Raw genomic sequence first — 15,343 nt, 5'->3', positions numbered from 1 at the left:
GGGGCCTGAGAGGCAAAGGAGATTTGAGGAATTTGAGAAAGGAACTGGGCAGTCAGCGATGAGCAGAGAAAAGATATTGGCTAAGATAGATCCGTTTCAAGGGTGGAACACTCTGAAAGAAGAGAGCAATTACTTTAAATTCGCTACCTAGACTCGCACAGTATTGGTGCTGAAGAGATGGCTCCTCAATTAAGGGTGTACGCTGCTTTTGCGGAGGAACTGAGCTTGACTCCTAGCACACATATTAGGTGGCTCACAACTGCTTATAACTGCAGTCCAGGGGAATCTGACGTCTCTGGCCTCTGGGGACAACTACACTCAAGTGCCCATACCTACACAGAGACAACACACACATACACTTAAAAATACATCCTTAGAATCCTGCAATATTAAGAGATAGGCAGGACTTCAGGAACCACATAGGTAATTAATAGGTAAGGAAAGAGACCCAGAGAGCTGTGACCTGCTGATTAAGCCGTTCGAATACTGCAGCTTCTCTTTCTCTCAAATTAAACTCCCTACACAAGGAATCCTGTTGATGGATTAGAAAGACTTCATTCGAAATGAACTGATCCTTTTCCTTGTATAAAAACCCTATGTTGTGGGGCTGGAGAGATGGCTCAGCAGTTAAGGGCATTAACTATTCTACCAGAGGACCCAAGTTTGATTCCCAGTACCACATAGCAGCTCGCACCATCTCTGATTCTAGTTCCAGGGGATCTGACCTCCTTCCGGCCTCTGAGAGCACCAGGTATGCACAGGGTGCATTGACATGCATGCAGACAAATCACCCATACTTATTAGTATTATTATTATCATCATCATCGTCATCATTGTCTTATTTTTTTGAGACAGAGTCTATAAAAAAAATTTGTTTTGTTTTTAATTTTCGAGACAGGGTTTCTCTGTGTAACAGTCCTGGCTGCCCTGGAACTCTCTATGTAGATTAGGCTGGCCTAGAACTCAGGGATCTGCCTGCCTCTGCCTCTTGAATGCTTGGATTAAATGGACATGCCACTGTTCTTGGTTATAAACTTGTTTTCAATTTAAAAAGCAAACCAAAATCAGGCCAAGATGCCATGGTGCACACCTTTAATCCCAGCACTGCATAACAGCCAGGACTGTTACACAGAGAAACAAAAACAAAACAAAAAAAATTTTTTTTCTTGGTTTTTCAAGACAGGGTTTCTCCGTAGCTTTTGGTTCCGGTCCTGGAACTAGCTCTTGTAGACCAGGCTGGCCTCGAACTCACAGAGATCCGCCTGCCTCTGCCTCCCGTGTGCTGGGATTAAAGGCGTGTGCCACCACCGCCCAGCAACAAAATATTTTTTTATTTTAGGTGCATTTGTGTTTTGTCTGTATGTGTCTGTGTGAGGCTGCCAGGTCTTGGATTACAGACAGTTGCAAGCTGCCATGCAGGTGCTAGGAATTGAAACCCTGGAAGAGTAGAGTAGTCAGTGCTCTTAGCCACTGAACCATGTCTCCAGTCCCCACATGCCCTGTATTGTAACCACAGCTGGAGCCTGGGTTCTCTGCCTAGAAACTTTGGTGATTGGTAGGTTCCTAATATGGAAACTTTGTGAACACAGTTTATTTCCAGAAGTTGAAGATCAAGTGGCTATGTGTCCTGGCAATAGCGCAGAGGGGACTTGGTTTCCCAGGGGGCAGTGCAGACCCTGACCAAATATTAGATTTTAGATTTTATATATATATATATGGTTTTTTTTTCAAGACAGGGTTTCTCTGTAGCTTTGGAGCCTGTCCTGGAACTCCCTTGGTAGACCAGGCTGGCCTCGAACTTACAGAGATCCTCCTGCCTCTACCTCCAGAGTGCTGGGATTAAAGGTGTGCGCCACCACCGCCCGGCTGATAATATTTGATAATATTTGACAACAGTAGTTTCTTAGTCACGGGAGCTGAGACACCATTGTCTCTGGGGCAAGGTTAAGGTTGCCCTAGCTACGTTTCTGGGTTGCGGCCTAAACCTCAGCAAGAAGGAGCTAAGCTAGGTTTTTTATTTTTATTTTTTGTCAATTTGTAGACATACTTGAGAAGAAGGAATCTCAATTGAGGAACTGCCTCCATCACATGGTCTGGTGGGCATATCTGTGGGGATTTATATAGGAGGGCCCAGCCCATTGTGGGTGGTGCTACTCCTGGACTGGTGGTCCTGGGTAGTTTCTTATAAGCAATCTGAGCAAGCCATGGGGAACAGTTATGAAGTAGCATTCCTCTCTAGCTCTGCTTCAGTTCCTACCACCAGGTTCCTGCATTGAGTTCCTGCCCTGACTTCCCCCCTCAGTAAGGATTGTAAGTTGCAAGATTAAATAAACCCTTCTCTCCTTAAGTTGATTTTGGTCAGCAATAGAAAATCAAATTAGGCCACCAGCATAGAACAGCAGCACCCTGTCACCCTGCTAACCGAGCTCGCTTAGTGGCCTCTTCACACAGAGAAAATGGAGAGCTTGGTCAAGGAGAAGGCCCTTTAGGTGGCAGGGACTGTTTCTCTGAAACAGAAAACAGACAGACAAAAAGACTGGTATAATGTCGCAGAGCCCGATGGCCACGAATGTCTTGAACCAGGTCTGCCAGCCGGTGTGAGTTGGTTCTGCATCAGCAGGATCCTCAAGCTTCACCCTTGAGGGGTTCCCACCGGAAAGTCAATCATCCCAGACTCCTTGGCAGGTTGGAAAAAGACAAACCTTCTCCAGGAACCTGGAGTTGATCTTCTCCTAACTGACAGCTTAGTTAGAGAATCACAGCTTGTTTTCTGCTCTGCCTTGTGAGCTTGGGAGCATTGGAGCCAGCCCTGACTTCAACACTGTTTTTAGGCTACTAAACCTCAGCAGACGCGCCACGGTGGCATCCATGAGTGAACCCCTGGGGCCGTCAGGTCTTTCCGCTGCCTAGTGTAACCTGCCCTTTGGTGTTTTACCAGAGAAGTGGTTCCAACTTTCTTTTATATGTCCCCGTGGGTTTTTACTTGACTCTAGTTCTAAACAGAAATTTATAGTGAGGTTCCTCCCCAAACTTTCCCCTGTTCTTTCTTTAAAATTCTTTCCCATTCTCTTCCCCAACCCATGGGCTGGCAAGATGGTTCAATGGGTAAAATGTCTGCTGCCAAGACTGATGACCTAAGTTCAATTTCCAGAATCTACATGATGGGAGGAGAGAACTAACTTCCACAAGTGTCCTCTACCTCCATGTGCATGTGCGCGCGCACACACATATATACACACACATACACACACAGAGCAAAATAAAACAAGGGGTTTGGTTTTGTTTTAAGTCCCACGGTAACTGCACAAGATTGGACCTCCCAACACTCTGTCATGGAAAAGGAAGGATTCCACCCCTCCTGAAGATTTCTATACAGTTGATGTTAATGAGGGAGGAAGACATATTTCCTACCGTGCATAAGGTCCTATAAACACACCTTGGCCTATGATCTGATAAATGACACTGATGAATCTCAACAACTACAAGACGTAACAACAACCACAAAAGACAGGAAGTACGGGCCTAATTAGGAAGAAGAAAGAGATTACTAGGAGTTTGTGTGTGTGTGTGTGTGTGTGAGTGTGTGTGTGCAGATCAGTGATGGTAACAGAGGGTATGAGTAAAACACATTATGTACATATATGAAAGTGTCATAATGAAGCCAATTATCACACATAATTAATATGCTAATAAAAACAACTTGTATATAATGATTTATAGACAGGGAAATTAAGACCCAGGGAAATGAAATGAGCTAGCTCATGTCACTAAGGAGTTACATATTTCCAAAGCCTGTTAAAGTTGGGAAGTTAAGCCATCTAAACGCATCATTCACCAGTATTTCTCCCTCTACCCAGCAAGGGTTCGCCATCCAGTCTGAAGAACAGAGGATAATCAGAAGATGGTCTTGGTTACCCAAAGTAATTGCTGGGTTCAGCCCATCCTGCACTGCTCCTGGGTTTCTGCCTTTGATTCTGTAACCAACTATAATACAGTCTCCCCTTTTCTGTGTTCAGGATAGTAAACACTAAGATGGTTTAGGTTTAAATCATGGCTGCATATTACTAGCCATGTGTTCTGGGAAGTTCCTAACCTGTGTCTACAATTACTCGGCATTGCATGTCTGTAATCCCAGACCTGCAGGCTAAAGCAAGGCCTGAAGCAGTGTCTTGATAGTCACCTCATAGTATTCTAGCATCTCTCTGTGCTAAAGACCCTAATATAAAGTGTAGAAGTATTTCCTTTGTATATCTCTCTATACTTTAAATCACGTCTAGATCATCTATAATACCCAAAACAAAGTAAAGGCTGTACAAATAGTTCTTATATTGCATGTTGTGGAATAATTACCCCAAAAAGTCTATGTCTCTTCAGTACAGAAGCAATTAAAAGATTTTGGAAGAGGCTGGAGAGGTAACTCAGTGGTTAAGATAACACACTGCTGGGGCTGGCGAGATGGCTCAGAGGTTAAGAGAACTGACTTCTCTTCAGGAGTTCCTGAGTTCAATTCCCAGCAACCACATGGTGGCTCACAGCCATCTGTAATGAGATCTGGTGCCCCCTTTTGGTGTGCAGGTGTACATGGAAGGAATGTTGTATACATAATAAATAAATAAATAAATCTTTAAAAAATACATAAACAGATAAAATTAATTAAAAAAAAAAACCACACACACTGTCCTTCCAGAGGCCCCAAGTTTGCTTCCCAACAACCATGCCAGGCAGCTTACAATTAGCAGTAGTAACTGCAACTCTGGGGACACAGCCATCTTCTGACCTCTGAATGCCAGATACATATGTATAAACACATATACATACAAACATACATACATACATACATAATTTTAAAACTTTTTCAACTCATAGTTGGTTGATATGCAGATATGAAATTTATACAATGAGCTGGCTGCGCAGAGTATGCTGTACAGTCAGGGATGGGAATGAGGCCTCACCTACTATGTGACAAAACTTTTCCTATACACACATCTACCCACCCCAGACTGGTAACCCACAATAAAAACAAAGTACAGGCACTGGGTAAAAGGTCTGAGCCCACTTGCAGGTGAAAAAACTTAGCAAAACTCACTAAGCCCACAAAATCCCACCAATCCCTGGCTCACTCCAAACTCAGGACTTGAAATCTCACCAATCTTCACCCTGGAAATCTCCACCCTGAAAAGCTTCCTCACCCCCAAATAAGCCAGTCTCCTGTTCACTTCCCTCCCGCTTCTCACCCAAGTAGAGGCAACCATCCTCTTGTGTTTCCCAATAAATCTCCTGTGAGGTTTGTTGTGTAGTGTGACTCTTTGGTATTCCTTGGCTCCCGGTTGTCATGACACCTTTTCCTTCAGAGCTATAACAACTGCTTTAGGAAAAGCTTCCCCCTCAGAGCTGTAACACTTCCATTGTAGAAACCCTTCCCCTCAGAGCTGTGGTGCCTCCACTGGGAAACCTTCCCCCTCAGGGCTGTAACACTGACAGATACCACCGAAGTCCAACTTGGTGAATCAATGAGGTTTATTGGGGATACTTACAGGAATGTGGGTGAGGGGTTATTTACAGGAGCAGAAATGGCTCAAAGAGAGTTAGATCGCCAAAGCCCACCCCAGCACGGGTGACATTTCACACTGCACAGCCTGAAGGCAGCTCAACAAGCCGGAGTGTCCTTTCCAGGTGCCTCAGTTGTTGTGGACATTTTCCACGCAGTTGGTATGCTCTGAGGGCCTTCTTTACAGGTCAGCTTCCTGAATCTGGAAGGTTCTCTCATCTTTTATGGCTTACTCTGGGCAGGAGAGGCCTGGTGAATCTGGTCAGTGTAAGGGACTTCCTGAAGCTATGTGGAGCCTTCCTGCTTAAGGAGCGTCCTGCGGGATGGAATGTTTCACACCATGGAGGAAACTGCTAGACTAGACAACATCACCTAACTAATCAGGTATCATCAGACAACCAGACGATCTGAATGGGACACTGCTTGGCAGTCCAGATGATGTAGTGAACAGCAGGTAACCCTGCTAAGGAGTCAGGCTGAGCTAAGGGTTGGCGAAGTGTATGAGGTTAGATGTGTTGATTATTGGTTACAGGTTAGCAAGATCCAACAACAAGACAAACCTCAACCTACAAGTAATCAAAATAAAGAACAAAACAAGCAAACTAAAATTATAAAAACCATGTGTCCTGTTAAAAAAAATGAGCCTGGATGTGGGAGGACTGGAATATTGTGATGTGGTGGTTAGGATGGATAGGTGGACTTAGGAGTTGAGAACTCTGAAACCTCACGGGACAACACCTCCCACAAGGTGACCCCTGCTGAGAAGGCCTAATGCCAAATTCGTAAGCTGCAATTATTTCTCTCCCTCTTGCTTGTCTTTTGCAACTCAGCTGTTTATTGCTTACTGGACAGCCACACATTCCTCACATGTTCTGCATCCTTTGCAGTCAGACGTGCTCAGGTGATTCATTCTGCCCAGCGGATTGTGCCTAACCAATGCATGGAAGTCTCCACACTGCTGAGGCAAACAGAAACCGTGTCAGGAGACCAGAGCAACTTGAGGCTCAAATTACCCCCAGTCCTTATGGCTGGCCTCATTAAGTGCAAGTCCTGTATTGGTACATTCGTCTAGTCCTCTATTTTTTTTTATTTTAATTTTAATTAATTAATTAATTTTTTTTTTTTTTTTNTTTTGGTTTTTCGAGACAGGGTTTCTCTATGTAGCTTTGGAGTCTGTCCTGGAACTTGCTCTGTAGACCAGGCTGGCCTCGAACTAACAGAGATCTGCCTGCTTGTGCCTTCCGAGTGCTGGGATTACAGGCATTTGCCACCACCGCTGGCTATTTTTTTTTAACTTAAAATATTACACTTTCATTCAATTTGTGGGAGTGGGGCACTTGAGCCATGGTGCACACGTGGAGGTCAGAAGATTGTTGGGAGTCAGTCTCCTTCTACCCTATGGATCCCTGGGATCAAACTCAGGTTTTTCTGAATTTAGCAGCAGGTGTGTTTACCCACTGGCCCCAGTACATTTATTTGAACCTTGTGATGGTTAATTTGGTTGTTAACTTGACGGGATCACTGAAGATACAAGTCTCTGGGCATGTTATGCTGTGGGGTTATCTAGATCAGATAACTGAATAGGGAAGACTCACTGTAAATGTGAGGGATACTATTCCATGGAGTAGGTTCCTGGATGCATAAAAGGAAGCAGCAACTGAGTCTCAGCACGCATTACTCTCTGCTTCCTGGATCACAGCAATCAGAAAGGTAACACAAACCTTCAAATCAACATCGTCGGCACTTTTATGGATTGATTCTCTCCCTCTCCCTTTATGTGTGCGACAATTGGTTTTAATATCAAGTTGCCACACGTTAGAATGACCTGAGTAAGAAGCTGTACATGGAGAATTGTCCTGATGGCCTTAAGAGATGTGAGAAGACCCACCCCAAATGTGGAGGACACTCGGATCAAAAAGGGCATGGTAGTAGCATGATCATTCACCTTCTGCTCACCTGGCCTTCACTCTTGCTGCTGAGTTGACTTACCCTGTTTCTGCTGCTCACCTGGCCTTCACTCTTGCTGCTGAGTTGACTTACCCTGTTTCTGCTGCTCACCTGGCCTTCACTCTTGCTGCTGAGCTGACTTACCCTGTTTCTGCTGCCGCCCATTCCTTTGGTCCTAGCAGAACCAGCTACTTCAAGTTTCCATCGTTGACTGAGGACCAGCAGCTCTCCAGGAACTTCCCAGGTTTTCAGCTCCAGACTGGGAGAGCTTAGGTACCTAACCTCGTGGACTGAGCCACTTACTACTGGTTCTGGGTCTCTAAGTGACAGACACCCACTGTGGGACTTCTGCAACTACCAGGCAGCCGGCCTCAAGGATCAAGCAACTGGCAAATACTCAGCCTCTCAGGTGTGAGACAATGTTGTACTTCACCATAAGCTGACTTAATAAATCTTTATACATATGAATATACTTACATACATTTTATATATCCATCCTTGTATTTTGACATTATAGCTCTAAATTTTATGTCTCTTCCTATCACTTTTTAGTTTGATGATGACCACAAATATCTATAAAGTATCCATAAAGCAGAGATAAGCCAGGCATAGTAGCTTATCCAGACATGCAATCCCAGGACTTGGGAGGTGAAGGCAGAAGGATCAGGAGTTCAAAGGCATCTTTGGCTACCTAGCTGGTCTGAAGCTAGCCTGAGCTACAGGTAGAGCGAGCTGGTGAACCGGCTCAGTGGGAAAGGGCTGTTGTCAAGCCTGATGACCTGAAGGCAGTCTGCAAGGCCGACACAGCTGGGAGGAAGAAGGCACTCCTGCGAGCTGTGCTCTGACCCCACACATGCACTGTGGCACGCCAGTGTCCCTTCCACACAACACAAATACATGGAAATTTTTTTTATCTGAAAAGAGCTAGGCACGAGGGCCCTGCTTGTCATTCTTGCACGTGGGAGGTGGAGGCTGTAGGGTCAGAGTTTAACATCATCCTCATATACAGGGCTACTTGAGAACCTGTTTTGCTGTTTTTTAAACTTTTAAAATTATGTGTATGTGGGAATGTGCACACGAGTTCCGATGTCTACATAAGCCAGAAGGTGTTAGATCCCCTGGAGCTAGAATTGCATGTAGTTGTGAGCTGCTGACATGGTGCTAGAAACCTAACTTGGGTTCTGTGGAAGAACAGTAGATGTTTTTAACCACTGAGCCATCTCTCCAGGTCCCCTGTTTTCTGTTTATTTGTTTGCTAAAAAGAGAAGTGGATGTAGTGGCCCATACCTTTAAACCCCAGCACTCAGGAGGCAGAGATGGGTGGATCTCTGAGTTTGAGGCCAGCCCAGTATGTATGTAGGGAGTTCCAAACCAGCCAACATAGACCTTGTGTCAAAAAAAAGAGGGGGTAGCCAAATGGCTCAGAAGGTAAAGGTGCTTGCCACAAAGTCCAAGAACTGAGTTGGCTCCTCGGGTCACTTGGTAAACAGAGAGAACTGACTCCTTGAAGTTATCCTCGGACCTCACATGCATCATTCTGGGACACTGACACATAAGGACAAACACACATACAATCAATCATTAAATGCAATTTTATTTATTTATTCACTTCTTTGTTTATTTCTGAGTCAATCCTAGCTATCCTGGAACTTGCTATTTAAGTTAGGCTGGCCTTGAGCTGCCTGCCTCTGCTTCCCCAGTGCTGGAATTAAAGGCAAGTGCCACCATACCCAGCAATAAATGTAATTTCTTAAAAAGAGAGAGAGGAAAGAAAGAGAATTTGCCTTGAGCTAATCTGATCCTAGTAGTGGCAACATAAGAGATTACCAGCATGTACCACGTCTGGTTCTATTCTTCTTCCTGGGAAGGGAACCCAGGCTATGCACATGGCAGGTGAGCACTATAGTCTGAGTCTTTTTCCCAGCTCAAGGTCATATTTTCTCTGCAAATAAAAGATCCTCTGTGAAAGACCTCCAGAGCTAAGCAGGGAGAGGGTTCCTGAGGATTACTCTAAGTCAAGAAAACTGTTTGGCATCTTCCCCTGGGTAGAGCACTTGCACAGCATACGCAATGCTCTGGATCTGATCCCCAGAAGCATTATTGGAAAGAGTAGGAGATGGAGAGGAAGGGGAACGTTTGAAGGATAGTAATTAAGTTCAGTATGGGCTAGCTTATAAACTATGTACCCAAGTGCAGATGTTTAGCAGGCAATTGAGTTATTAAGAGGTCTGGTAAGAAAATGGAAATGGAAGTCATTAGCACACAGCACACGGTGGCTGATATAATGTAAGAAAACCAATCAGGGAAGCTGGTAAAAGAGTGCTGTGCACAGCTGAAGATCTGAGTTCAATCTCCAGATCCACAGTGGAAGAACTGACTCCAGAAATTGTCCTTTGACCTTCACCCTGCACTGTAGCATGTGCACATATGCACACATGCACACGTGAATAAAAATAATAAATAATGGTAAGATCCAGACCTACGGAGTGGGGTGTGGGTGTAGGCTGGTGCACACCTTTAATCCCAGCTCTCAGAAGATTACAACAGGGAGATCTCTATTCATTCGAGGTCAGCCTGGTCTACGTAGTGAGCTCCTGGCCACCTAAGGCTATATAATAAGGACCCTGTCTGGGTGATGGTGATGCACGCCTTTAATCCCAGAACTCAGGAGGCAGAAGCAGGCAGATCTCTGTGAGTCTGAGGCCAATCTGGTCTACAGAGCGAGTTCCAGGACAGCCAGAACTAACACAGAGAAATCCTGTCTCAAAAAAACAAACAAAAAACTATTGCTGAAGACATAATACACTGGGGTTCAGGACATAGAGAAATCAAGTTTAAATTGACCTGAAAACTTCTTCCCTGATGGTTAGTTTTCATGGAGGCTACTGGGGTCAAAGACTAAATGGTCTTACCCAGCACTGGAACCTGCATGCCATAATACTGACTTATCAGGCAAGATATGCCCACTGGTATAATAGTGGCTTGAAGGTTATAGAGGTAACCAACTACTTTATGATGGTCCACTGGAGGAAATTCATGCCTACTACTGTAAACATGGTCAAAATTCCATGACTTGGGAGGTCATAGGCCTTAGGGCAGAATTTACCATTAGTGTCTTGCTAAATGGACATAACAGCAATCTGCCCTGTAAATATTTGTGTTTATACCCACAGATTAGCGCTGTTCTCAACACTGGCCAGAAAAGCCTCCTTCTTCAGTGGGCAGCAATGCAGAGACTCATAAATGGTCAAAATGCTGAGATTAGGTGATGTTGAGTGCTCAGCCCTAAGTGGGACACATATCAACCTGCCAGCATAAGGCTCAGGACACGATGACACAGGGGCAGAAAGAACAGAAGAGCCAGAAGATGCGGAGTAGTGCTCAGAAATGCTTTCTTATGGACTACACAGGGCCGTTGTTGCCCTGATGAACCCACTGCAGCTATGGTTACCTGGACAAGATCTACACATGATCGAGTCAACATTGCAACAGGCAACGGTAATTGGACTCAATAGGTTTTTATTTTTTTTTATTTTATTTTAATTTTTTTTGGTTTTTCGAGACAGGGTTTCTCTGTGGCTTTGGAGCCTGCCTGTAGACCAGGCTGGCCTCGAACTCACAGAGATCTGCCTGCCTCTTCCTCCCGAGTGCTGGGATTAAAGGCGTGCGCCACCATCGCCCGGCTCTCAATAGATTTTTTTAAAATTATTTATTTATTTATTTATTTATTATATATACAATATTCTGTCTGTATGCCTGAAGGCCAGAAGAGGGCGCCAGACCTCTTTTCAGATGGTTGTGAGCCACCATGTGGTTGCTGGGAATTGAACTCAGGACCTTTGGAAGAGCAGGCAATGCTCTTAACCACCGAGCCATCTCTCCAGCCCCCTCTCAATAGATTTTTAAAAATAAAAATAAACGAGGACCTAACAGTAGGAGGATGGTGTGTAGGAATGTGTCCAGGAAGAGGAAGAGGGAGAACTGCAGAGGGTCATGGTCAAGGCACATTCTTTTCTATATCATTGTCAATAAATAAATAAGAGGGGCTAGCAAGATGGCTCAGACTGTAAGGGTTTATTCTCCAGGTCTTAATTTCTTGTAACTCTAACTGTGGCTTCTGTAAGCACCTGCACCCATCTGCACATACCCATACATAGACACATACAAGTAATTTTTAAAAATATTATTTCAGTTTTTTGAGACAGGGTTTCTCTGTGTAGCCCTGGCTGTCCTGGAACTCACTCTGTAGACTAGACTGATTATGTTTTTGTAGTTGATTTTTATGGGTTTTTTTTTTTTTTTTTTGAGACAGGGACCCTCTGTGTAGCCTTGGCTGTCCTGGAACTCACTTTGTAAACCAGTCTGGCCTCAAATTCATAGAGATACACCTGCCTCTGCCTCCAAAATGCTGGGGTTAATGGCGTGTGCCACCACCACCCAGCTAATTACCAATTTTTAAATCTTTTAAAAACGTTCTTTAGGGGCTGGAGAGATGGCTCAGAGGTTAAGAGCACTGACTGTTCTTCCAGAGGTCCTGAGTTCAATTCCCAGCAACCACATGGTGGCTCACAACCATCTGTAATGAGATCTGGTGCCCTCTTCTGGCCTGCAGCATACATGCAGGGAACACTGTATACATAATTAATAAATAAATCTTTNAAAAAAAAAAAAAAAAAAAAAAAAAAAAAAAAACTTAAAAAAAAGTTCTTTAAAAAAATCTTTCTTTTTCTGGTATAAAACAAGTTCTCCATATAGAGCATAGATGTCCTCGAACTCACTGTGTAGACCAGGCTGGCATCAAACTCACATAGAGACATCTGCCTCCTGAGTAGTGGGATTAAAAGCATTCACTATCATGCCTGGCTTATAATTTTTTAAAGTTAGATCAAACTAGGACTGGAGAGGTGGCTCAGCAGTTAAGAACACTGGTTGCTCTTCCAGAGGTTCTGAATTCAATTGCCAGGAACCACTTGGTGGCTCACAACTGCCCTCTTCTGGCATAAATGCAAATATAGCGTTCATATACATATCAATCAATCAATCAATCAATCTTTTAAAAAAGTTAGACCGCAAGGCGGTGGTGGTGCACACCTGTAATCCCAGCACTCGGGAGGCAGAGGCAGGCGGATCTCTGTGAGTTCGAGGCCAGCCTGGTCTACAAAGGGAGTTCCAGGACGGGCTCCAAAGCTACAGAGAAACCCTGTCTTGAAAAACCAAAAAAAAAAATAAAAAATAAAAAAGTTAGACCAAACTAATTAAAGACAGTTTAAAGAACCAAGTGGTGTGCACACTTTTAATCCCAGCTGTGACAGCTTTGAAGTCTGGGGTCCATTCCTAGCATTACTTTCCTTTTTCTGTTCCATTTGAACAACAGAGACGTTTGTATGAGGTTCGGAAGGAAGGAGTGAAGTTGTAAAGACTTCTCATACTGCAGGCCTACATCTTAGCACTTGGAAGACTGAGGTGGTGGTGGTGGTGGTGGGGTAATCTGAAGTTCAAGGCTAACCAGGGCTGTGCAATGAAATACTGTCTCAAACAGACAAACAAAAACCAAAGTAGCGAGGAGCAGAAGATGGGAGAAGGAGCCTCTTTTAAGAGAGGAAGAGCCACCTAACCCAGTTCCTGCTCCACTTATTTCTAGCTCACATTACAGGGGTTTGAGATTTCTATCATGGAAGTTGGGTGTGGTGGCACCTATCTTTAATCCCACACTCCGGAGGTAGAGACTTGTGAGCTCAAGGCCAACCTGGTCTGCTGGGAAATATCCTGGACAGCCAAGAGCTCTTGGAGAAGACCCTGTCTCAAAAAAACAAAACAAAAAAAGAATTCTAAACCAAGCAGTGGTGGTGCACGCCTTTAATCCCAGCACTCGGGAGCAGAGGCGGATCTCTGTGAGTTCGAGGCCAGCCTGATCTACTAGAGCTAGTTCCAGGACAGGCTCCAAAACTACAGAGAAACCTTGTCTCGAAAAACAAACAAACAAACAAAATAATTCTAACAGGAGACTGGAGCAGTGGCTTAGCAGTTACAACATGAGCTCTTCTGCCACAAGGCCTGGGCTCAATCCCAGCACCTCGACGGAAGCTCACAACTGCAACTCCAGTTCAGAGACTCGGACGCCCTCTTCTGATCCCAAAGGACACAAGGCATGTGCATGGAAAATACTCATAAACATAAGCAGACAAAAATTTAAAAATTCTATTATGATTTTGCATGTACTATTTCTACCTGGAAGAAGTCTTAAAATGTTTGTCTTAGCATAGTGGTGCACACCTTTAATCCTAGAATTCCAGAGGCAAAGACAGGCAAATCTCTTTAAATTACAAGCCAGCCAGGACTAAATGGTAATACTTTGTCTCAGAAAACAAACAAACTAAAACCTTAGATAAGAGCCATTTTTTAATTATTATTTTTTTGTTCTTCTAGCAAGTTCTTAATGTATTTCAGGCTGGCCTTGGACTTGACTCATAGCCGAGGATAGAGCTGACTTTCTGACTGTTCTGCTCTAACTTCTGAGTACTAAGATTACAGATGTGTTCTACCAGACCAGTTTTATATAGCTATGGGGGTCAAACCCAGAGTTTCCATGCTAGGCAAACATTCTACCAAATGAACTCCATCCCCATGCTAAGAAAATACTTTCCTTCCTTCCTTTACTTTTTTAAAAATCTATCTGGGGCTGGAGAGATGGCTCAGAGGTTAAGAGCATTGCCTGCTCTTCCAAAAGTCCTGAGTTCAATTCCCAGCAACCACATGGTGGCTCACAACCATCTGTAATGGGGTCTAGTGCCCTCTTCTGGCCAGCAGGCATACACACAGACAGAATATTGTATACATAATAAATAAATATTAAAAAACAAAAACAAAAAAATCTATCTATCTATTTTTGGCTTTTTGAAACAGGGTTTCTGTGTAGAAAAGACATTTTTAAATAAGCTGCTGCTAGGGGCTCAGAGATGTGGCTCAGCAGTGAAGAGTCCTTACAGTTCTTGTAAGAGGCCCCAAATTGAGTTCTCAGCACACTTACCAGTTGACTCACAATCACCTGTCACTTCAGTTCTGAAGGATCCAACAACTCCTTACCTCTGCAGACACGTATTTACACATATGATACACACAAACTCATGCAGGCACACATACACTCACACAAATAAACAAAACTATTTTAAAAAGTAATTCCAGTTTCTAATTGTACAAGGAACAAGCCATGCCCAGTAGTTCTAGCTCTCACATAGGGGTACCTCCTAGGTCTGTATAGCAAATTCCACATCAGCCAAAGCTACGTAGTGACACCCTGTCTCAAAAGCTGGGAGGTGGCATATTCTTTTAATTCCAGTACTCATGAGGCAGAGGCAGGTGAATCTATGTGAGTTCGAGGCCAGACTGGTCTACAAAGCAAGTTTCAGGACAGCTAGAGCCACGCAAATAAACCCTGTCTCAAAAAACCATCAAAAGGAAAGAAAAGGAAAAAAATGCTTATTCAAGCTGAGTGTTTTGTCACACGCCTGTAATTCCAGTTCCTGGAGGCAGAATATAGATAGCAAAAGACAAGCAAAGAAGATGCCCTTGGTTCATACCAGTCACTCTGTCACCCAAGCAGGAGAATCACAAATCAGTGATCTCTGCTCAGCTCTCAGATGGTGCTCGCTAAGAAGCAATAAAATGCCAGAAATGAAGGTAAAAACTGGCTGAGCCAGTCCTTAGCTCAACATTTAATTCCTGATCCCCTGCCCCTACCTGTGAAGTACTGGGATTACAAGGATGCAACACCATGTTCGACTGTGTTGTTCTTGATTTCAGGAAATCCTCCTGGTAAGACGGCTCAGCTGTCAAGTCTAATAAACTGAT

The sequence above is a fragment of the Alexandromys fortis genome, unplaced genomic scaffold, assembly GCF_014885135.2.
Source record: "Alexandromys fortis isolate MF-2015 unplaced genomic scaffold, M_Fortis_MF-2015_v1.1 scaffold_6, whole genome shotgun sequence".
Lineage (NCBI taxonomy): Eukaryota > Metazoa > Chordata > Mammalia > Rodentia > Cricetidae > Alexandromys > Alexandromys fortis.
This window is presented reverse-complemented; position numbering follows the sequence as displayed.